This window comes from Lynx canadensis, chromosome A3, assembly GCF_007474595.2.
Source record: "Lynx canadensis isolate LIC74 chromosome A3, mLynCan4.pri.v2, whole genome shotgun sequence".
In the NCBI taxonomy this organism is placed as follows: Eukaryota; Metazoa; Chordata; class Mammalia; order Carnivora; family Felidae; genus Lynx; species Lynx canadensis.
Window position 1 is genome coordinate 41,612,906 of NC_044305.1, and position 24,089 is coordinate 41,636,994.

General features: G+C 42.7%; 1 pseudogene; it reads right to left on the reverse strand.

Annotated features, from left to right (window-relative positions):
* Window positions 1-2,711: 2,711 nt before the first annotated feature.
* On the reverse strand, window positions 2,712-6,034 carry LOC115511205 (annotated as a pseudogene).
* Window positions 6,035-24,089: the final 18,055 nt, after the last annotated feature.

Below are 24,089 nucleotides of genomic sequence, written 5' to 3' on the forward strand. Positions count from 1 at the left end.
TAATGAGAAGGGTTTTTCGATGGATGTGGCAATTCAGAAGACTTTTAAACATATAGAAATATGAGTGACATAAAAATCAGCTGTAAAACAGGGCCCTAATCAAGGGCTTTGCAGTTGTAATCTGGAGCTGAAAGAGTCTTCATGGTCATTTCTTGCATTGCAAATGAGAAGACAGGCAGGCAGGCTCAGACCAGCAACATGACTCCCGACACTGCCTTCCTCACCACCCACCCTCTCAGTGGAACTTACATCAGTGAAGCAGGTTCACGGAAGAATAAATGCTCTCGCAACACAATTTTCTGCATTCCCACTTCGATTCAGCTGCACATCCAGGAGGAATGCCACTTCCTCTCCTTGTCTCCTGCATCCAGTCCATCCTGAGGGTTCTACTGCCAATAGTGTTGCCCGCTCCCCGCCCCATGCACCCCATGCACCGGCACCAACTCACAATAATCAACCCCTCCACCAACTGCTTTGCACCGTGGCTGGAGGCACTCATTTGCTACTCGTTGGCAAATTTTAAACCTTGGTTTTCTGGGTCTCACTTCCAACCAGATTATCAATCCTTCAAGGCTAGAGAACAGGTCTTACAGTTCTCTGTACTTCCAGTATTGCCAGATTAGTAAATGCTAGGGTTGGTAATTGGTAAAACCAGTAAGCTCGTTACATGACTCTTGTTTCTGTAGATAACCAGTATATACATATGAATTTCTGTGTGATGATTCTTTAGCCCATTCTGTCCTTTTTTGTTCCTCTAACCAGGTCAGAACATAAAGGTTATGCCATTTGTTACTGTCAAGCTTAATTAAACCCATTATAATTTGTTAACCCCTGTGCTTGCTTTGTAATTAACATTGATTAACACAAACAAGTACAAAATAGGCCATCAGCACTTTCCAGAAGTGCTGATTACAATTATATTGATAATTCAATACAGTACAGAAGATGATGGGATAGTAATTTGCACTCACTCTCTTTACATAGGGAGACAAATGCTACCAGGCGAAACTAAGCCTAGAAATAAAATACTTTGTTCATCGGATTTACCTGATTGAACCTTCATGCTGTTAACCCCCTCAGTCCCCCACCCCTTGACTACTTAAACCTTGGAAGGATTACTGAAGGCACAGCTCCCAGTGACCTGCTTCATTGCATGCCTGAATCAGAATAGGGAAGCATTTCAAGGCTGACAGACGGATCATGGAGTGTTCAGCCACAGCAAAGCAGCCCCCAAGGCTCATGACAGACAATTATGGGGCCAATATCACATTTCGTAATCCTGGGGTACGTCCAAGGCTTTATGGCAGCAGGTCGAACATGCGCAACAATGAGCACCCAGCAGCGATGGGTCCAAAAAGCTCTCAGTGACCAATAACCTGAAATAAACTCTATCTGCCTACTCAGAATACAAGAAACAAAACCAACAAAATTGATATCCCAATATACTCGAGAGTGTGTTTAAATTCCCTTTCTCTCTGACCTCAGACGATGATATATTCTGGCCATCCATGGTAAGAAGAGCCCACCATGCTCCCATGTGACTGTGGTCCATTACCAGCGGGGGTAGGCACACATTTGAACTTTTCCATATTTCTAGGAACAAAGTCGGGATGCTTAGGAACTGTAATAGTTTTTGTTCTGTATATAAAAAAGTAAGCGGGACTCTGACCCACTGCACTCCAGGGAAGAATTCACAGAACTGGTATCATACAGATCAATTGGCCCTGTGCAAATGACATGATAATGAGGCCATGGAGTTTTTATGATTTTCTGTTACTGCTCCAGAAAATATGCTCCAGAAACTGTTCAAACCCCCTAAAAGGAATATTAGTACAAAACGGGGTGTTTCAAACTCATTGCTGAAAGATTGATGTTCAAAAAGATCCCTGAGATACCAAGACTTCTATATAAATGTGTGACTGATTGAGGAAAACTCTGCCAGATGAAAAAGTATAGAGAAATTTGCTGATAGTCATATGCTTCTAACCCAAATGTCTGCATTCTCAGAGCTAGGCCTTCTCTTTTCCCTCCCCAGCAGAGGATATGTTGGAAAAAGTGCTAGAAATGGAAAAACAAAAAATGCTGTCAGAAGTAGAATTAAATAAAGAAACAGAAGAAAACAAACAAACAAACACAATCACACACTGAAACAAAGAGTCAGCCCTAAGCAAGACCGTAACATTGTGACATTTGCTTTGGGGGTCTATAGCCTCTTGCCTCCCATTATCAAACATGACACTCAGGGTGTAACATCAATCCCAGGGAGTTGCAGTGAGTCATTTAACCCTCTTTGTCCTGTCATCCCATCTCTCTCTCTGTCTCATAAATATTAGGTATGTATTCCAGGCTTTTTTGTCTTCTTCATGTAGTTTTTTAATAAAAAAAAGACATGTTTCTTCAACATCATGAGCAGACTATTACATTTAGCAATGAACAGCATGGGTGCCAAAAGAAAATCTACCTTAAAACCCGTTTTTGGAATGCTTTACACTTTCTACAGAACAGAAACTAAGATAACCTGTTATACAATTAGTCACAAGGCCCTTGATTTTTTGCCCATACACATGAGTATTGTCTAAAATGTGTCTTCTTTGTAGCAGCTGGGCCCTGCCACCACTGTGCTTGACAGAGTTCACAACTGCTGTAACCTGTAGCTTCCCTTTCACTTCTCTGGCTCCCTTCTCCAGCTGAGCTTTGTTTCCTGGCAGTAATTAAAACCTCCTACCACTGCCATAGCTACTGCTGCTGCTGGAACCACCATGGCCACTCTGGTTTCGTGGTTTGGCAAAGTATTGGCCTCCACCGCCACAGGGGCCAGGGCTTCTGCCTCCAAAATTTCCTCCCTGGATGGACCCCCAAATCTGAAGATTGGTTGTTGCAACTGTCAAAATCATTATAGCTTCTGCCACCTCCAGAGTTACTTCCGTCATTACCAAATCTGTTATAGCCATTCCCATTGCCACCATATCCACCACCACCTTGACTGCCACCAAAGCCATCTCCCCCAGTGAGGTTTCCTCCGCAACTTTAACCTCTTTGGCTGGATGAAGCACTAGCTATCTCTTGCTTAGCTAGAGCTCTCCTTACTTCACAATCATGGCCAGTCCCAGTATGGCGTTCTTGAATGACCATCTTGTCATCAGATGTCACAAAAGCAACGCTGTTCTTTTTGCCACCGCCTGGGTCAGTCATGATTTCAATCACTTCACTTTTCCCATACTGTCCACTGTAACTTCTTAGATGATGTTCTTCAGTGTCTTCTTCAACGCCATCCACAAAAATCTTTTTCACAGTTATGTGGGCACCGGCTCTTTGAGAATCTTCTCTTGAGACAGCCATCATTGGTTCCACAGCTCTTCACCAGACATTCAACTGACTGAGCTACCCAGATGTCCCAGACTTTTTATTTTAAAGGCAGATTTGTTGAGGTAGCATCTTCTGGGGGTTTTGTTTGTTTGTTTGTTTTCTTTTTTTAAAATTTTTTTTTTCAACGTTTTTTATTTATTTTTTGGGACAGAGCGAGACAGAGCATGAACGGGGGAGGGGCAGAGAGAGAGGGAGACACAGAATCGGAAACAGGCTCCAGGCTCTGAGCCATCAGTCCAGAGCCTGACGCGGGGCTCGAACTCCCGGACCGCGAGATCGTGACCTGGCTGAGGTCGGACGCTTAACCGACTGCGCCACCCAGGCGCCCCTGTTTGTTTGTTTTCTAAGTAGGCCCTACACCCAGTGTGGAGCCCAGTGTGGAGCTGGAGCTCACCACTCTGAAATAAAGCCCTGAGCTGAGATCAAGAGTCGGATGCTTAACTGACTGAGCCACCCAGGTACCCTGAGGTACCTCAAGATATCATTTTTATACATACATTTCATACAGCATTATTCACCATTTGTAATAGGCAGTTCTATGAGTTTTGAGAAATGCATACAGATGTGTGGCCACCAATACAATCAAAATGTAGAACTGTGACCTTTCCCCCCAAATCCCCCTGTGTCCCTCCCTGCATCTCTACCCCCTGGCAACCACTAATCTGTCTTTTGTCCTTACAGTTTATCTTTTCTAGAATGTCGTATAAATGGAATCATGCAGTATGTGGTCTTTTGAGTATGACTTCTTTCACTCAGCAAATACATTTGAGATTCAGCCATGTGGCTGAGTGTTTCAGTAGTTCCTTCCTTTTCATTCCTGAGCAGTACTTAATTATACGACAATCTGTATATCCATTCAGAGGTTAAAGGACATTTGGGTTGTTTCCAGTTTCTAACAATTATGAATAAGCCACTATCAACATCCATATACAGGGTTTTGTGTGAATCTAAGTTTTCATTTCTTTGGGGTTCAAACCCAGGAAGTGGATTTCTTGCTCGATGCTAAGTGTATGTTAAACTTCAGTTTTTTGTTTTTTGTTTTTCAAAAAAAGCCAAACCACTCTCCAGAGTATTTGTATGACTTCACCTTCCTACCAGCAGTGTATGATACGTCTGGGTGTGCCATATTGTCACCAGAACTTGGCATTGCCAGTTGTTGTGTTTTCTTTCAAGTCATTTCACTAGGTGACTGACACCGATTTTTGAAGCTGAGCAAACATGTTCATAGAATTCATTGCTATCTTCAGAAAAGACTTAAAATCAATCGTAAACATCTAATATTACATGAGAGCCACTTGGCTGCATACTAATTAGGCAGTTTGTACTAACGATCCTGACTGGAGTTACTTTTACCCGAGCTGTCCAATTTTGCTTAGTTGTCTATATCTCAAGCAGCATTCATGCCAATTTCCTTAGCACACTTGTTAAACACAAGAGTCCTGTGTCTTCCCGGCAGCGGTCCTACAGGGTATGTCTAAAGGGTAAGGATCCTCACTTCATTCCAGCGTCTCTGAAACACTCAACAGCCTACCTCTAATCACCTTGTTCAGGTGTGTTTTCGGTACCCAGAAAATGAAACATCCCTCCAGCGTCTACTTTCAAAAACATATCTATCAAAAACACTCTAAGCTGGAGGAAAGAGAAAAAATGTTTTGTTGCAGTAAACAAATTGTCACACTCGGGGGATTGATGGATAATTCAATCACTTTCCTGCTCTGCCCTCGATCTGCACAGAGCCATACATTGCTGTTCTCCAGAAGTAACTATTGCTGATTTCTCTGACGTGGGCAGAAAACACACATAGTCAGAACCCGGTCTGCTCAGATTTGTCACACAAATTCCTCCCTGGCCTGTTGCTTCTCTGTGGATCTCCCTGCTAATGCTTTATTCATTTGCATCTGTCTGCCCCATCTGCTGGTTCTAATGGTGTGCTGTAAGCAATTAGACCCTCATGCATGTACCGCCTTCCATGCATTCCTTCTGTTCTTCCTCTCCCCCTCCCCCGGCCATTTCGATTTTTCTGCCTCAGCCCCAGAGGAATTCAGCAGACAACCCCAGCTGCATCTTTCCATTTTTCTGAAGTTTATTATTTATTTTAAATAGATAATACATGCACAAAAGATGAATCCAAAAGATACAAAAGGGCACAGAGGTAGAAGTCTCTTCCTTTCCTTTACCACTCCTCTGGTTCCATTGCTTAGAGGCAACTATGGTCACCAGTGTCTGGTGCCCTTCCAGAAAGAGATAATCTATACATAGACAAACATACAATCTAGATACTTTTATTCTTTGTAGAAATAGCAACACATTGTAACACCTTTTTGCACCTTGCTTTTTTCATGTACGTGTGTGTGCGCGTGTGTTGTAGAGCATTTCATCTCTCTATACTTGTATATACTACTGACTGTACATTAGTAGATATGCCTCTTTCCTTTAAAGAGTTGGTTGGTATGTAATATTGCATATGTACTATGATTCATCTTACCAAAATCCTTTTTAAAGTATGTAAAATAATGACTTAGCCCAACCAAGATAGACATTTATATCATGAAAAAAAAAAAATGAGCAGAGTTCGATGTCTCAGGGCTGGTATTGGTAGCTACAGCCTCAAAGACTTAAGATCTTTCTCTTTGTGTTCGAAGGTAGCTGCTGAAGCTCCAGCCTTCATGTCTGCATTCCCAGCCGGAGGAAAGATCTATGTGTTCCCCCTCAAGAAAGACACTTCCCAGCTTACAGAATCCCTTCAGTTATATCCATTTTCCAAAACCTAGTCACAAAGCTACACCTGGCTGCAAGGGAGGATGGGAAATGTAGTCACGATCTAGGGATGGTGTTGAAAACTTGGGGATCTATTAAGAAACAAGGAGGGAAGAGTGAGTATTGGGGTACAATGATATCCATTCTGTCCCAGGATTGTCAGCTCTTTCGCTCTTTCACTGCTAAACCAGAGATCTCTGTGAACATTCAGTTTCATGCTCTGTGAGATGGGCCACAGGTTGTGTGCATTTTTATTTTCGTGAGTATTCCCAATTGCCGTCCCTGACAAAGCAACAATTAATCCCTGCACTGACATGAGTGTGACTATTTCCCCACACCCTCAATAGTCCTGAGTGTGCTTATATTTTTTTTATTTTTATTTTTTGTCTTTTACCATCATAATAGCTAAAGTACAGTATCCAGGGTGCCTCAGTGGCTCATTCAGTTAAGTATCCAAGTCTTGATTTTGGCTCAGGTCATGATCTCATGGTTCATGGGATGGAGCCCCACTTTGAGCTCTGCTCTGACAGCATGAACCTGCTTGAGATTCCCTCTCTCTCTCCCTCTCTCTCTACCCCTCCCCAGCTCTTGCTCTGTCACTCTTTCTCTCGAAATAAATAAACTTAAAAAATAAATAAAATAAAATACAGCTTCTCAAATTGTCTTAATTGGATTTAATAGGACTTTCTCTTATTTTTAGTGCCAGTCAGTAGTTTTTCAAATGTCTAGAAGCTATTTGTATTTCCTTATCTCCGAACTATTTCCATCATTTGCCCAGTAGATTGTATTATTTCCTTATTACTCTATAGAAATTCTTTATAAATTGGGGAAATCAGCATTTTCAGCAATATTATTTAAACATTTTCCCCCAACAGTTTTGGCTTGATTTGTTGTGCTTTTGTTCCCATGCAGATTTTTAAATTTTTTTTTCTTTTTCTTTTAAAGAGAAGTAAGCCTTTGTTTCCTTGTTCCACAAGCAACGCTTGGCTGAGTTGGTTGCTGTCAAAGAGACAAGTCCCACATTCTCATGAGACTCCTCTGACTTCCCCTTTGCTTCAACCGTAGCAGGTGCAGCAGTGGCCACAAATGCAGATGCATCAGCCAGCAGGGCCTTGACCGAGAGGCATACATAGTCGGTCTCCACGGGCTAGAACCCACCTGTGCCCACCGACGACCGAATGGGGTATTGATGGGGGCTCCGGGTGGCTCAGTCGGTTAAGCGTCCAACTTTGGCTCAGGTCACGATCTTGTGGTTTGTGAGTTCGAGCCCTGCATCGGGCTCTGTACTGACAGCTGGGAGCCTGGAGTCTGCTTTGGATTCTGTGTCTCCCTCTCTCTCTGCCCCTCCCCCACTTGTGTTCTGTGTCTCTCTCTCTCTCTCTTTCAAAAAATGAGTAAACATTAAAAATAATTTTTTTAATTAAAAAAAGAATGGGGTAGTGATGCAACATCTCTAGGCATGGGCTGGCGACACGGAGAATGCCCTCCTGGAAGCAAGAATGCAGTGTCCTCTGTGATGTCAAGCACTTCCACATTTGTAGATAATGGATGTTCAGCCAGAGGGATGGTGGGAGGGGGTGGAGGCGGTGGGGGGGGGGTGAAATATTCAAAGTGTTCAGTGCCTCGAGCCCCCCCCCCCTTGTGTCCATTAGCTGTAGGTCACTCAGGATTTCAATGGTGATTTTTCTTTTTTCTTTTTGTTAAATTTTATTAATGTTTATTTACTTTTGAGAGAGACAGACAGACAGAGACAAATAGGGGAGGGGCAGAGAGAGAGGGAGACACAGAATCCGAAGCAGGCTCCAGGCTCTGAGCGGTCAGCACAGAGCCCGACGCGGGGCTCGAACCCACGGACCGTGAGATCATGACCTGAGCCGAAGTCGGACATTCAACCGACTGAGCCACCCAGCCGCCCCCAATGGTGATTGTTCTAATGTAGTTGCATGTATCCCTTTTAACAAATTGCTTCTGGGTATTGTGACTTTCTCAGAAGACATTCCCTGTGCCAAAATTACAAAATAAATTCTTCCATAGTTTTCTTTTCCAGAGTAATAATAATCACAAAGGGGCTCCAACTTGATTTATTTTAACAAGACTTCTGGTTATCCTGGCCCCACTGACCCATCCATCTTCCCCCACTGATTTGGTAGCTTGGCTGCCTTTAAAGGGAAGCACCAAGCAGTTCTCCTTCACTTAAAATCAGTACATCTTAATTCCACTTTCTATTTGATATATCCTGCACTGCCATCAATATTATTCATTACCTTTCGGGGTTACAGATTGCCGTCGGATCCAATTTGCCAACGAGGAGGGCTAAGCACTGAGAGACGCAAACATTCAGACTGCCCTGCTCACAGGCTAGCTAGCAAACCATGTAATTCTAACCCGCAGAGACTTTTGGGAGGAGCTCAGGCTTTGGAGGCTGTTAAGGGCTCACTTGTGTCCCCTCCAAACTCGTATGTTAAGGTCCTAACTGCCAGTACCTCAGAAAGTGACTGTATTTAGAGACAGGGCCTTAAAAGAGGTAATTCTGTTAGGGTGGCTCAGTCAGTCGAGCGTCTGACTTGGGATCAGGTCGTGATCTCAGGGTTCATCGGTTCATTGGTTTGAGCCCCACATTGGGCTTTGGGCTTTGCACTGACAGCACAGAGCCTGCTTCGGGTTCTCTGTCTCCCTCATGCTCTGCACCTCCCCTGCTTGCTCTCTTTCTCTCAAAAATAAACAGACATTAAAAAAATAAAAAAGAGGTCGGGGCGCCTGGGTGGCGCAGTCGGTTAAAGCGTCCGACTTCAGCCAGGTCACGATCTCGCGGTCCGTGAGTTCGAGCCCCGCGTCGGGCTCTGGGCTGATGGCTCAGAGCCTGGAGCCTGTTTCCGATTCTGTGTCTCCCTCTCTCTCTGCCCCTCCCCTGTTCATGCTCTGTCTCTCTCTGCCCCAAAAATAAATTAAAAAAAACGTTGAAAAAAAAATTTTTTTTTTAAATTAAAAAGAGGTAATTACATTAAAATGAGGTCATTAGGGTGGGCTCTAATCCAATGACTGGTGTCCTTATAAGACAAGGAAGTAGGAGGTAGATAGAGGGAAGATCTGGAGACACAGGGAGAAGACAGCCATCTACAAGCTGACGGGAGACACCTCTGTAGAAACCAACCCTGACAGCATTTTGATCTCAGACTTTTAGCCTTTAGAACTGTGAGAAAAAAAATTTCTGTTGTTCCAGCCATTCAATCTGGGGTACCTTGTTTGAGAGTCCCAGCAAGCACATACAGGGGTGCACAGAGCAGGCTGAATCAACTTGGGGTCTTCGGTGCAAGTCTTAGAAGTTTAGCCAGATCCGTCAGGTCACGTTCCCCGGACTTTGGTGGAAATCTACAAATAGTGGTGGCTCAGTCGGTTAAGTGCCTGACCTCAGCTCCGGTCATGATCTCACTGTTGTGTTGGAGCCCCACTTTGGGCTCTGTGTTGACAGTCAGAGCCTGGAGCCTGCTTCAAATTCTGTGTTTCCCTCTCTCTGCCCTTCCACCGCCTGCACTCTGTCTGTCTGTCTCTCTCTCAAAAATAAACATTTTTTTTTTAATTAAAAAAAGAAAAAGAAAAAGAAATCTGCCGACAGCAGCAGTACTGGGCAGGGTTCACAGAAGCTACAAGGTGTAGAAGGAGTAAAGGAAGCAGGAAGAAGAAATTGAACCATGATGTAATTTCAACAGAGGCCTCAAGTTGATCCTAAGGGGAGCCCTGGACCTGGGATAGCTTTTGGGCTTGTCCAGAATGAGGCAAGGACACTGGGCCTTTGTACCCCAGCAGACTGTCTCCTAGAAGAGGGTCTAAACTTGGGCAAGGAAGCTCTGGGTGGCTGAGGGCTAGGAGGGCCTCAGCTGCGAGCCATCAGTGTCCAGCACAGTGACAGCAGGGGAAGAAGCCCCCCAGGCCTAGTGGGGGCACACTCCCACACCCACCACACCTACCTACACAGAAGGGGATTTGTTAGGAGGATACGGGGGAAGCTCACAGCATGGAGGGACAGCCTGAAGGAACAACCCTCAGAAAAGACATGGCTCACAGTAGCCGTGAGGTTTGGGAACTCAGAAACAAATGGGACAGTCTCTCTAGGCAACAACCATGGGGATGAATCAGCCCCCACCGTCATTATGCATCTTTTCCCTTCAGCCTCCAGAGTCATCGGAGAGAGTCTACTTAACCTGACTTGGATCACCTGCTTGCTCTTTGGACAGAGAAGAGCATGGTCCTTTGACATTTGCTAGAAGGCTGCACGACCTAGGAGAAAACTGGTTCCCAAAAAAAGGCCAACTGTGATGTCATCACCAGAAGAAGAAAACATGTCCATTGGGCCCAGGCCATCGGAGTTGGAACCTCAGTTTGGGGTGTTTGGGGGCAAATAGCTTGAACTCATAAAATTTGAAAGTGCTCCTCTGTAAAAAAGAAATATTACCTCCCTCATAAGATTTTTCAGGCTTCAGTTATATCTATAGCTATACCTATATCTATATCTCTGTACCTGTTTGTATGTATGTGCTTACATAAAAGAATTATGCATACATACATGTGTATACACATGGACATAATACATGTATGATGCCTATATAATATAGTCACCATTTATTTGAGTGTCTATAGCTCCTAGGTCCTCATCAACTATTTTCTATCATGTATCTGTGCATCTATTTGCTTTCCCACCTCTTCTTTGAGAGCAAGAGAAGCATTCAGTATCCTAGTCCCCAAACTCTAGACCTGGAAACCCCCTTAGAGAGGCTGCCTCTTTTTTTTTTAAGTTTATTTATTTATTTTGAGAGAGAAAGAGGGAGAGAGAGAATCCCAAGCAGGCTCCACGCTGTCAGCACAGAGCCCAACTTGGGGCTCGATCCCACAGACCATGAGATCATGACCTGAGCCAAAATTAAGAGTTGGACACAACTGACTGAGCCGCCCAGGTGCCCCTAGATACTGCCTCTTTGTACAGAAGGAAAGCAAAGTTTGGCATTGCAAAGTTTTACCACTTCACATTCCTCATGTTGGGTGTGGGGGTGTGCTTGACTTTTAATTTAAAAAATAAGTCAAAGAGTCAGGAGAGGAACGAGAAAAGCAAAAGGAGAGTTTTTCTGATAGGTCATCTACCCACAGAGGTACACACAAGCCTTCTCAGGGGGTTTCTCAACCCCAGGTGATGCAGGGAAGGGGCAGGAGGAGAGCAGGATAGCCAGGTATCAGGCACCAGTGACATTCCAGAGTGGAGAACACAGTTCCCCATTTCTTTCATTGCTGATTATAGAGAACAGCATTTATTGTGGACCACGTGGGACCAGGCTGACTGGAATGGAGGAGAGAGTGTGAGACAGAGGGCAAGGGGGCGGGGGTGCTTGGCATTTTCTCTCCTACAGCTATTTTCAAGAGGAGATCTAATTCCAGCAACAACGTTTCGACTTCACTCCCACCAAAAGGGATGGCTTCTGTGGAATGCCTCTCAGCTTGCAAATGTTGCCTTTCCGAGGTCACGCAAATAGCTAATACATCCATTTCCCTGAGATAAATGCCATCATGGAGGTCTTCTTGTCACTGTCAGGGGTTATGAGCGGTGTTGATGGAGTGGGGTAATGACATCGCAGGGTGATTGAAAGGGTTTGGGATGTGATTTCCTATTTGGTTCAGACAAAATAAAACCATTATCTGTGCTTCATCTTTTTTAAAGACATTGTTTCCCGAGCTCTTTGGCGCTTGAAGTCTGTTGCAGCACGGAGGAACAATATCAGCCTGTCACAATTATAGATCAGTTCATCACCACAGTCAGCCTCCAATCTCCTTGAACTCTTTTCAGGGGAAATGACTTTCCGGGGCCTACCTTATCCCCGGGTATTTTGCCTTTTGAAAAAGACGGTGCGGTGGTCATACATTCTCTGCGGAGAGCCCTCGGGCAGCACGGGGCCAGGCACACTGGGGAGTCTGCAGGTAACCGTCTAGGAGAGATGGAGACCCCTCAGCCCTTCAGTCACTCTTGGGTGAGCAAGAATGAGACACTCAGACACATGGACGTGATGGGGGCAAGCGGTTGCTTATGCAGGTTAAGGATACACTTGATGTTGAAGGACATAGGGTTCCCTGGTACATTTCTTATCTGTCTCTGAAACATGCCTAGCTCAGTGGACTCATGTGGCCAGGCCGCAGCAAGACTATCAGAAGGGCTATCAGTACTCTTGCCCGCACACTTTTACCTCTGGCCAACCTAGGAAGCCATGCCATTGATGTCCTGGCCCCTGACACTGCTTTATCCAACGCCAGCCCGTCACCAGACCTTCTGTCGAAGTTCCAGGTATCAGGTGGCAATCTCTACACTTTAAAGAGTTTTTCCATCCTGGGGGCCCTCCAAGCTGTAGGCTTCAACCCAGCCCTGCACACCTCCACACAAGGAGTAGAAGGTCCCGTGGCCTGTTACTTCTCCCAGAATCAAAATATCCCTAATTCATCTCCATAGGTGGGTGCAGCACATGTATCCAGCTGTCAACCAATCTGTTAGGGTGTTTTGAGGGGGCGTCTGGGTGGCTCAGTCAGTTAAGCATCCGACTCTTGATTTCAGCTCAGGTCATGATCTCACGGTTCATGAGTTCAAGCCCCTCATCAGGCTCTGCACTGACAGCACAGAGCCTGCTTGGGATTCTCTCTCTCCCTCTCTCTCTGCCCCCATGCATGCATGCTCTCTCTCTCTCTCTCTCTCTCACTCTCAAAATAAATAAACATTTAAAAAAAATTTTTAAGATTTTATTTTTAAATAATCTCTACACCCAACATGGGGCTCAAACTCACGACCCCAAGATCAATTGTCACATGCTCCACTACTGAGCCAGCCAGGCATCCCTACCATTTTAAACATTTTAAAACCTACATTTCTGTGGTATTAAGTACATTCACTTTATTGTGCAGCCGTCCCCCCCATCCATCTCCAGAACTTTTCAATCTTCCCAAACTGAAATTCTATGTCCATGGACTATAACTCCCTATTCCTCCCTTCCCCCAGCCCTTGGTAACAACCATTCTACTTTTTGTATCTGTGAACTTGACAACTCTAGGAACCTCATAGAAGTGGAATCATACAGTATTTGTCCTTTTGTGCCCAGATTATTTCAATGTGGGTGTATAAATATCTATTCAAATTCCAGCCTTTAATTCTTTTGGTATTTTGGTATGTACCCCAAAGTGGGATTGCTGGGTCAAATGGTATTCCATATTTAATTTTTTGAAGAACTTCAATACTGTTTTCCACAAAGGTTACACCATTTACATTGTACAATTTTATGATGCACAAGGGTTCCAACTTCTCTACATCCTTGCCAACATTTGTTCGTTCCTGGTTTTTTTGACAATTGTCACCCTAATAGTTGTCCTACTGATGTTTTTAAATGTAGTGATCACAGTTCGTTTAGAAAGTTGCTTCAGGATAAAGGGAAGAGAAGGTAAACAGAAAGAAAACCAATGAGAAGAGGTCAATGAGTATGGAACCAAGAAACTAGTGAGTTAAAGAGGGACTAGTGTGTGTGTGTGTGTGTGTGTGTGTGTGTGTGTGCGCGTGTGTTGGGTGCTGTGTATATATGTTTTACAAGATACCAGCCACCACCATCAATCTTGTTGCTGGTGACTGGACTTCTTTTAGATCTATGAAGATGGACACTCCAATCTCTCATATGTTTAAAATTTTTCATATATATTCTCAACTTACAACAAACTTAGACCATTGTCATCATTTTAATCTATTAGCTCCCCAAATATATTCATTAGTAATAATATCAATAAATATATTCAAATTTATTTAATCTATTAGCTCCCCAAATATATTCATTAGTAATAATATCAATAAAAAATAAACAAATAGATGGCCACCTGGGAGGAAATACTTGTACTACCTGAAAGGGATTAGGATCAGTGTTTAAAACATACAAATAACTCCTGTAAATTAATAGGGAAAATGAAGAAACCAAAGAGAAAAGTGGGTAGAGAATATAGATAAGCAGTTTGCAGATAGAAAATGAAAAAATGAAAAGAAGTACATGAAAAATCCTCAGTCTCACTAAAAATCAGAGAAGTTACAATCAAAACAACGAACCCACCTTGCGCTCCTTAGGATAGCAACTTAAAAAGATAAAAAAAAAAAAAAAAAAGCACAAGTGTTTGTGAGCAGACCAAGAACTTCCCACTCATACTGCCATTGGAAATGTCAACTCAGCCATTCTGAAAAATAAACTGATGTTGTTTCACTACGTTAAACATGTTGAAGCCAAAGAAGGCAAAATCCCTTACTTGAATACCTTGGGCAGGCATGTAAGAAAATGTGAATGAAGACCTTCATCATAGCATTGTCTGTGGTACTGGGGGTGGGGAATGGCAGTTTGGGGTCCACCACAATGGGGCAAGATCAACAACAGGAGCGGAGTGCAATGAAGCAGTCAGAAGCAACAGATTGAAGGTACGTTCAACGCCAACCTGGAACGAAACGTCAAGACAAAAAAATCAGGAAACAGACGTCATAGCACCTTTAATACCATTTACGTACACTAAAAGCTCAGACACAAAACAGTAAGAATTTTTAAAGAATACATGCGTGCTGGGGATGCCTATCAGCACACTAGGATGGGTGCTTAGGAGGGGGAAGGGGAATGGATATGAGAACTAGGAATAAAGAGGGAAAAAAAAACAAAAGAGGAGACTGCTGATCATAGCATGCTGAAGATGACAAGGAAAAATTAATATGGTATCTCAGGTCTCCTTAGCTGGGACCAAACATAAAATAAAAAAAGGGACAAAAAAGCAAAAGAAGGTCCAGTGATCAACACCTGAGCTGACCGTTTTGCCTTACATCGTGGTATCTATATGTATATGTCTATATAGAACTATATATAGACTATATATATCTGTATATATATGTTTGTATATGTCTATATAGAACTGTTCCAGCAGTTCTGCATAATAAACATGAGACCCTTCTTCCCACTTAATAGTGAAGGGTCGGATGTTTTCCCCCTAAGATCAGGAACAAGACAAGTCTGCTGTCACTACTTTAGTCAACATAGTACTGGAGGTTCTAGCCAGGGCAGTTAGGGAAAAAAGAGAGGGGATGGAATGAGATAAAGAAGAAAAAAAGAAATACAAGGTAGTCAGGCTAGAAAATAATTACTAAACTATCTCTATTTCTAGAGGAAATGATCTTATGTACAGAAGATCAAGTTGAGCAAGATTGCAGGATACAAGATTAATGACAAAAACCAATTGTGTGTCAAGCACACTAGCAGGGAAGAATCCAGAAATGAATTTGAGAAATTTACACTAGCATCAAAAAGAATAAAATACTTAGGAATAAATGTATAGAAAGACATGCTATTGTTAAGATGGCAATACTCTCCAAGTTAACCTTCAAATTCAACACAATCCCTATCAAAATCCCACCTGACTTTCTTGCAGATGCAGCCCAAGGGATGTTAGACCTCATATGAAAATTCAAAGGACCCACAATAGCCAAAACAATCTTGAAAAAAGAGATACAAAAGAGAAGATTCATACTCTCCCATTTAAAAACTTACTGCAAGGCTACAATAATTAAGTCAAGGTGCTACCAGATAAGGACAGGCATTTAATCAACAGAATATGAGAATCTAGAAATAAGCCTTTATATTTATAGTCAATTGATTTTTGACAAGAGTGCCAAGATAATTTAGTTGGGGAAAGAACAGGCTTTTCACCAAATGGCACTGGGACAGCTGGATTTCCACATTCAAAAGAATGAAGTTGGACTCCTTCCTTACTCCATGCGCAAAAATTAACTCAAAATGAATCTTAGACCTAAATGTTAGGGCTAAAAATTATAAGATTCTTAGAAGGGATGCCTAGGTGGCTCAGTCACTTGAGCATCTGACTCGATTTTGGCTCAGGTCATGATCCAAGGGTCGTGGGATAGAACCCCGTGTTGAGCCCCATGTTGAGCCCCACATCTGGCTCCATGGAGCCTTCCTCTCTTGTTCACATTCTCTCTCTTAAAAAAAAAAAGATTCTTAGAAGAAAACATAGGAAGAAATCTTGTGATCTTGGGTTAAGCAATAGTTTTTTAAATATGATACCAAAAACAAAAGTGCCAAAGTAAAACATGGATATCAAAATGGTTTTATCAAAATCAAAAATGTTTAGAGGCACCTAGGTGGCTCAGTCAGTTGAGTGCCCAACTTCAGCTCAGGTCACGATCTCCTGGTTCATGAGTTTGAGCCCCACATCGGGCTCACTGCTGTCAGCCTGTTCCCCTGTCTCTGTCCCTCCCCGCCTTGTGCTCTCCTAAAAATAAATGTTAAAAAAAAAAAAAACAGTTTCTTTTAAAAAAATAAAAAGTGTTTATTCTTCAAAGGAAACCAATAAGAAAATGAAAAGACAACCCACACAAGGGGGGGAAATATTTTCAAGTATTTCTGAATCATATGTTTGTAAAGGGAATCAAACAACAAATTCAGCAATAAAAGACAACCTAATTAAAAAATGGACAAAGATCTGAATAGTCATTTCCCTAACAAACATATACAAATGTCCAATAAAGACATGAGAAGGTACTCAGCATTAGTAGTCACCAGAAAAATGAAAATCAAAACCACAATGAGATAGTACTTCACATCCACTGGAATAGTTATAATCAAAAAAGACTCAGAATAACAAGTGTCGGCAAAGATGTGAAAAAATTGAGACCCTCCGATGGTGAGAATGTTGAATTGTCTAGCCACTCTGGAAAACTGTTTGGCAGTTCTTTAAAATGTTACATGTAGAGTTACCATATGACCCAGCAATTCTACTCCCAGTTATAAATTCAAGAGAGAAGAAAATATATGTTCAGCCAAACATATATACATAAGCATCCCTATCAGCATTATTCATTATAGCCCCCAAAATGGAAACCACTCAAATGTCCATAAATAATGGAAGGATAAACAAAATGTGGTATGTCCATACAATGGAATACTACTCAGCAATAAAGAGAAATATGATACTAATACATGCTACAATCTGGATGAACCTTAAAAATATTATGCTAAGGAAAAGAAGCCCGTCACAAAAGATCATATATATGAGCCCATTTATAACAAAGGCACTGAATAGCCAAATCTATAGACCCAGAAGGTAGATTCGTGGTTGTCAGGGGCTTGGGGGCAGGTACAGTGGGGAGGGACTTCTAATGGGTACAAAGCTGTTTCATGGTGAGTGATGAAAACATTCTAAAATTAAGTGGTGGTTAAGGTTGCACAACTCTGTGAATATACTAAAAACCATCAAACTGTGGGGCACCTGGGTGTCTCAGTCAGTTGAGCATCCGACTCTCGATTTCAGCTTGTGATCCCTGAGTTGTGGGATGGAGCCCCACATAGAGCTCTGCACTGAGCATGGAGCCTGCCTGAAATTCTCTCTCTCTCTCTGCCCCTCTCCCACCCCACCCCCACTAACTCTCTCTCCCTCTCTCTCTCTCTCTAAGAAAAAAAAAATCAAAATAAATAACAGGACACCAAGATGGCTCAGTTGATTAAGCATCCAACTTTGGCTCAGGTCATGATCTCACGGTCCATGAGTTCAAGCCCCACATCAGGCTCTGCCCTGGCAGTGCAGAGCCTTCTTGGTATTCTTTCTCTCTCCCTCGCTCTTTGCCCCTCCCCCACTATCTCTCTCTCATAATAAATAAATAAACTTAAATAAATAAATAAATACCATCAAATTGTACATATGAAATAGCTAAGTAGTACTATATATGAATGTCTCGATAATATCACTTTAAAGAAACCAAAGATTTACTTATTTATTTTTTTAACATCACTATATGCATCTCTATGCTGAAAGTCAGAATTGGATGGGAAAAGAACTAATTTAGTGCTTTTCAAGAAGAATGCCAAATATCTTGCTTTAAATGATCAATCACTTGGGGGTGAAGTAACATGCACAGTAAATATGGAAATAAGCGTTTTTCTCCTTCTGTTGCACAGCGTGAACACACTGACTGCTCTGAAAAAGAAAAGTTGCAATACTGTTTGGCCAAAATATAATAGTTACATTTAACAACACCAGGAAAAAAATTTCAGAGCACTGGAACTGGAGACAAACTACCTTTCTAGATTTGATACTATTCACCTTTAAGAGGGAATAGTGTACCAGAAGGGAAACAAGAAAGGGGACTGTTTTATCTGTGACTTTGAGAAACAGTTGTGAACAGGAAGGGTTGGGAATGAACGGCAGCAGGAACCCATCATCCCACTACACACTGTCAACTTAGCTGCAGGACATCTAGAAAGACTGGATCCATTATCCTCCGTAGACCTTGATCATCCTCCCCAAGATGAAAGAAGTCTTACTTCCATTTCTTTGTTGCGCCTCACATAGCAGACGAGATGGCTCAAGTCCAAATCTTCAGTGTCATTCATTCGCATCGGCCATTTTCACCGGTTAATATCAATGCAGGTCGCCATGTTTATCAGGCTAATGTTGAGAGCAACTCTACAACACATTCCAAAATCAACATACTGGCCTTTACAGACAATTTCCCTTTCTAGTGTGATATATTTGTTCAACTTGGCTAAGTTAAATAAACAGGCACTTCAGGAGACAGAACTGTATATTTTATTTTTTTTAATGTTCTCCCAAACCCATGAAGCTTAAAACGAGGTCCATCAGTCTATAAGTACTTAATACATTGGAAACAAATGGTCCAGGATACCCTGCAATGATAGACTACCAAAACCACAGAAATGAATGATAGAACACACTTCTCAGAGGCACACTAACCATGCTTATTGGGATGCTGCAGCCCCAAGAATCTTACCCTTACAAGACAAGCATTTGTTTACAGTTCAGCATGGTAGGTAGGCAACATTGTGTGTGGAATAAAAGAGTCCCAAGTGATGGAACTCAGTGTTGTTTACAAAATCAGTCATTAGGTTTCTTTTTCTCAGTCTGAGAAATTTCTTATTTTAATGTTTGGCATCTTGTTATCTGCCTGAGAAGTCTCCGGGCTAATCATAAATTCGGACAAAGCTAGATTTTATTCAGCCTGTCTAACTTTGTGCTTTTGTGACCCTAGCAGGCTGCCTGGATTGAAGATTCAGAAGTATCTTAGAATATCATGGTAGACACAGGTAAAATAAACTACATGAAAAATGCCTCCATTTCTACAGTAATTTAAAAACTGTCAGATAGTCAGGAAAAAATTCCCAGTTTCATTTTGCAATCTGAGAGTGGCACACTGTGCATTTAAGCAGTGCTGAAATACACAGATAATTGTCTGATTAGTTTGATAACTGTATGGACAGTCAAATCAGATAACTTAAGCCAAAGCAAAACAGAAACATTTTTAAATTTCTTATCTGGGAATTAATGGAGCTTGAATGGACCCCAGATGTATGGCATAGTCAGTTCTCCATGTGTATAATATTCTAGAGATTCCAGTTACCCAGAGATGGTCACATGCTTCAGCACAGCAGTGACGCCAAGGTCTCCCTCTCTGTGCCTCTGCAGTCTTTTCCTTTCCTTGCACCCTGACCCATGAGCAGATGTGGGAAGATGAAGAAGGAGACAACCCATCAGAAACCAAATCATGGCTGTACTGCATCCCAAACAATGCCAAGATGACACCAAGAGATGATGAGACACAGAAGACTGGGCTTAAGGCTTGATTTGGCCAGGTTAGCTGACTAGTGAAGATGGGCAGTTCACGATTTCTAATTTTATTCAAAACAAATCAAGAATTGGGAAGGCTGGGCAGCTCAGTCAGTTGAGCATCCAACTCTTGATTTTGGCTCAGGTCATGATCTCGCAGTTAGTGAGACTGAGCCCCATGTCGGGCTCTGTGCTGACAGTGGGGAACCTGCTTGGGATTCTTTCTCTCCCTCTTTCTCTGCCCCTCCCCCACGATCTCTCTCTCTCTCTGTCTCTCTCAAATAAATAAAAAAAAAATCAAGAATTGCCATGCAATGTTGATTTAATTCATTCTTCACCAAATCCATAAACATTGAGAATTACTTGAGCCATGACCCTAGCTTTCTTAGCCCTGCTTATTTACTAAGGGGAGATGAGTAAAGAAATTCCACAACTTGGGGGAGGTGCTAAGGTAACAGGACGTTACAGAAATCAGACACTTCCAGCCCATCCATGGGCTTTATTCCCATCTATCACATGGGGAGCTTGATTTGGCTGGAGGAAAGAAGAGCATTTAATTTCTACCACATTAAGGAGTAGGGATGGATTGTTGGCCATGCTTGTTCACAGCCCCTTAGATGCACTGCAAAAGAAAAACGTGCACTAGGCTTCTGATTTGTTGAGTGTTTTCCAGGGTTTGTTTGATGGCAAGGGGAGAACGATCCAATGCATCTTAGACCAGCCTCCAGAGATTCAACTTCCCATTCCAGTAAATACTATTCACAGAGGTGAAACAAGTGTTTCACCTAAGGTTAATTCCCTAAGTCCTACTGCTAATGAGTGCTGAGATGGGTATCTCAGACTCAGTGAATGCAGGAAAGTGGTAAGACTAAGTCTGACGCATGGTTCTCAAGTCCTGGGGGAGGCCCTTGGAGGCCCCAAGGAAAACAGAGGTGGGGAGAAGCTAAGTAAGTGTGCTTCCAGGGTCCATGTCAAGGTGCACCTGTGAACCTCCCTCCATATCCACCTGAGTTAAGTGTACAAGGGAGCACCCAGACCATGGAAGGGACTTTTACAGGATGAGCCCCTCAGCCTCACAGTGAACGGAGATGGTCTTCTTTACCATGTATGACTCAGTCTACTCTTCAGGTTCTTTTTCATTTTACTGGTATAATTGACACAAAGCATTGTGCTAGTTTTAGGTATACAACGCAATGATTTGAGATACAGCAAAATGATTAACTCAATGAGTTTAGTTAATATCCGTCACTGTACAGCTACAAAATTTGTTTCTTGTGATGGGAACACACAAGCTTAGCAGTTTGCGATTATGTAACACAGGACACAGTATCGTTAACTATAGTCACCATGCTGTACATCACATCCCCAGGACTTACTTCTCTTCTAACTGGAAACTTGTACCTTTTGACCAAGTTTACCCATTTCACCCACCCATCCTTACCCCCTGCCTCACTGTATCTGTAAGTTCGATTTTGTTTTGTTTTATTTTCATTTCTGTTTTTATTTTAGATTCCACATACAAGTGAGATCATACAGTATTGACTTTCTCTGACTGACTTCAGTAAGCACAATGCTCTTAAGGTCCATTCCACATGGACCATATGTAGATGTATGTACATCACATCTTTTTTATCCATTAACCTGTCAGTGGATACAGGTTTTCTCCACATCTTGACTAGTGCAAATAATAGTGCAGTGAACATGGGGATGCCAATATCTTTTCAAGATAGTGATTTTGATTCCTTTAAGTCCTTTTTTAAAACACAGGTTTTAAAAAAATTGCTTGGAATTGTACTACAGTTATGCAAGATTTCAAAACTGGAGAAATAAAGAATGAAGTGTGCTTGTGACTTCCCTGTGATTTCTATGCAACATCCTCTGAATCTATAATTATTTCAAAACAAAAGGTTCTTAAAAGGTTTGTTGGTGCATTAGTCATAAGGTAACATAAGAATAAGAATAAGAATAAAACAATAACAATGAGAATAGAATCTCTCTTCACTGAAAAACATAAGTCCTGCGCGTGCCTAGGTAGCTCACTTGGTTGAGCATCCAACTCGATTTTGGCTCAGGTCATGGTCTCTCAGTTCATGGGATCAAGCCCCGCATCAGGCTCTATGCCACCAGCACAGAGCCTGCTTGGGATTCTCTCTCTGCCCCTCCCCCACTCACACTCACTCTCTCAAAATAAATAAATTAAAAAGTAAAAATAAAATGAAAGGGCACCTGGGTTGCTCAGTCGGTTAAGTGTCCAACTTCGGCTCAGGTCATGATCTCATGGTTTGTGAGTTCCAGCCCCACGTTGGGCTCTGTGCTGACAGCTCAGAGCCTAGAGCCTGCTTCAGATTCTGGGTCTCCCTCGCTCTCTGCCCCTCCCCCACTCATGTTGTCTCTATCTCTCATAAATAAGTAAACTTAAAAAAAAAAATAAGTCCTACATGCATATCTGTCCGGGATGTGTTTTGCTTAGGTAACATTTTTGGGATTGATTGATTTATTTATTTATTTATTTATTTAATTTTAGAAAGAGAGAGACAGAAAGCATATGCATGCAAGTGGGGGGATGGAGCAGAGAGAGAGGGAGAGAGAGAATATTAAGCAGGCTCTGTGCAGAGCATGACACGGCTTGATCCCACCACCTTGGTATAACGACCTAAGCCAAAATCAAGAGTCGGTCGCTCAGCCAACTGAGCCACCCAGGAGCCCCAGTAACATTTTTTATACAATTATCATACAGCCATTCATTTATGTACTGAATTCCTTCATTCACTGAATATTAACTGAGCACCTACTATATGCTAGAGCATTGCTGTAGGTGCTGGGCCTAGACTGCCGAGTGAGGAGCTCAGTCGGTTAAACATTGGACTCTTGATCTTAGCTAGGGTCTTGATCTCAGGGTCATGAGTTCAAGCTCCACGTTGGGCTCCAGGCTGGGTGTGAAGCTTACTTTAAAAAAAAAAAAAGAATGCTGAGTGAAAACAAGATTTGTCCTCATGATTCTTACAGTTTAGTAGGGAAGACACCCATTTAAAAAAAATCTCAAAAGAAATGCATAATTGCCATTGTGATAAACACTCTCTAGGAAAGGTACGTCATGGTGAGACCATAAAAGCTTCATCTGGAATTCCAACAAGGACTAACTGAGATACCATATGTGAAATACTTTTAAAACCATTAAGTTCTTCACAAGTGTTAATGGTCATTAATATTTGGTGCCAAATTAGAAGTCAGTTTTGTTTTTTAACTCAGTCCTTCGCGAAGTACCCCCACCACTAGCAGCTTCTCGTAGTTTCACCACTCTCCTCGGCAAGACGTGCTTGCCCTACCCGACCGACCGCCCTGAAAATGTTAGCTTCCACCTGCCGCCCACCCAGGCATGTACAAGCTGCCGCCAACCGCACAGCCTGAACCATGCGCTGCACAGAAGTGTAACCTGGCCCAGGCCCCTGAAACACTGGCCTCGGATTCTCTGAGCAGCTGGCTTCTTCAGATTACCTCAGGGCAGTCAGAGGCTGGCCTCTTTGGAGGGCCCGCTAGCATGGTGTTGGGGAGGATCCAAGCACTTTTGAGGAATCGCCAAGTTCAATTTCAAAGAGTGTCATATCTGCTGACACCAGTATCTATTCCCAAAGAAGAAATATGACCTACTTTCCTGTTACAGAAATCTCTCGGGACCTTCGGTGTGGCCAGAGCAATTCACGTTTCCAGCACAGAAATGATTCTCAGCATCTGAGCTGAGGAGCACGGAGTGAATGGGTGGCTTCTCATGCAGGGACTCAGATTTTGAGGAATGAGGGGACAAGGAATGTCAGCGGAGAAGAACATGTCTCAAAGGGGACTATGGGAGCCATACTACCATCAGACAAGAGCCATAGCATTGAAGCCTCTTGGGGTTAAACAGGATGTTCCCGAGATGCAATCACCTCACCTTGTGTGCTGCTTCATATTGGGGGTGGGAGAAGCTGAAGAGGAATCTGAAATTAATGTCACCAGTGGGAATGAGAGAACAAGGGAGAAACAGGAGACGGGGGGAGGGGATGAGTTTGGTCCTACTGAGTTGGAAGGGCCAGACCCCATCAGGCAAGGTGTCCTGAAGACAGTTGGCGATTGATGTCTTCCACCTCAACAAGGGACTCAGATGAGAGGCTGTCCAAATAGAAGAGGCTGTTGAAGCATTAGAACAGTCAGCTCGCTCAGGGAGAACAAGGGACCAGTTGGTGCAATCGGATTCTAACCCTGTTACTCTCCAAGCTCACCTCTTGTGGTACTTTGAACTGTTACCACATTCTTGCTCCCTA